The sequence below is a fragment of the Manis pentadactyla genome, chromosome 3 (assembly GCF_030020395.1).
Source record: "Manis pentadactyla isolate mManPen7 chromosome 3, mManPen7.hap1, whole genome shotgun sequence".
Taxonomy (NCBI): Eukaryota; Metazoa; Chordata; class Mammalia; order Pholidota; family Manidae; genus Manis; species Manis pentadactyla.
Window position 1 is genome coordinate 209,722,155 of NC_080021.1, and position 1,419 is coordinate 209,723,573.

General features: G+C 45.0%; 1 pseudogene; it reads left to right on the top strand.

Annotated features, from left to right (window-relative positions):
- The first annotated feature begins 220 nt into the window (after nt 1-220).
- On the top strand, nt 221-1,182 carry LOC118925362 (olfactory receptor 1L4-like; annotated as a pseudogene).
- The last annotated feature ends 237 nt before the right edge of the window (nt 1,183-1,419 follow it).

Here is a 1,419-nt window from a genome sequence, read left to right on the forward strand (position 1 = left end):
GTGTAAATGGTTGGTAAATGAATCTGGAATAAATCAAAGAGTGTGTGGCTGAATGGATGTATAGAAAGATAATGAGAAAGAAAAAAATAAAGGTAAAACCTCTTTTGGAAACTAGGGGGTTCCATGCAAGAAAAGATGTTTCCTATAAGCTATCCCAGAGGGAATTTCAGCATTATTTTAATGAATACTTGCTCTTTGCAGGTGGTGTGGATTGTGTTTGATGGCCACTAGAAACAGGAGAGAAGTAACTGAATTTGTCTTATTGGGCCTGGCCAGCTGGCTGAAAATGCACCAATTATTTTGGGGGTTTTCCTTGCCATGTACATGGTAGCAGTATGGGCAATGCCCTGTAAGTAACCATTGCCCTCTCATACCCCAAGCTTCAGAACCCCATGTATTTCCTGCTTAGCCAGCTTTCCTTTATTGACATGTTTCTGACAACCATCTGTGTTCCCCAAAGCTGGTGTACATACTGTCTTGTGACTAGGACCATCTCCTTTAACTGCTGAATGATCCAGCTGTTCTTTTTTATGGCCGTGGGCAGCATGGAAGGCCACTTGTTGGCTGCTATGGCCCATGATCACTATGTTACTGTCTGTGACCCCTTAAGATACTCTGCCATCATCAGCTGTTGCCTCTGTCTTTGTATAGCCTTGACTTCACAGGAGGTCATAAGCCTCAACAGCCTCCTGTATAGCATATTGGTTACCTGTTTAACCTTCTGTGCCAACCAGGTCACCCACTTCTTCTGTGACTTCACATCCTAGAGGAAGCTTTCCTGCACCCAACCAGTGGTCAATGGAATGCTAATATTTACCAAGGTAGTGGCTGTGGTGGTCAGCTCCTTCTTCATTTTAGGTTCTTATGTCCAAACTGGTGCTGCCATAGCCCACACGCATGCCATTGCTGCCCTGTGGAAAGCCCTGTCCGCTTGTAGCTACCACATTCTGGTTGTGCTGCTCCTGTATGGCCCTGTGATCCGCGTGCATCTCCGCCCATCTTCCTGTTATGACTTGTACCATCATCACCAGGTCACCACCTTTTACACAGTAGTGACCCCTATGCTAAATCCACTCATCTATAGCCCGAGGAACCAGGAGGTTAAGGATGTTCTGCGAAGGCTTTTCAGGAACCTGCATCTCAGGAAACTTCCAGCTGGGTTCCCAGGCAACCAGGGAATGACAGCACAGCTCCTGAGTCCAGGGAATTAAGATCTAACTTGAAATGCCTCAAATAGCTGGGTTACACTCCTAATAGCCGGTATGGTTCATATGGCAGTGGAATAATCTTTGCTTTTGTTAGATAAACCATTTTTTAAGGATATTGGTATTTCCAAAAGTGAGAATTAAATAATGGTGGAGACCAGTAGAGAATCAGGTGCAAGTCATCAAGGAGAGAGGGAGAAACACCAGAAAGATT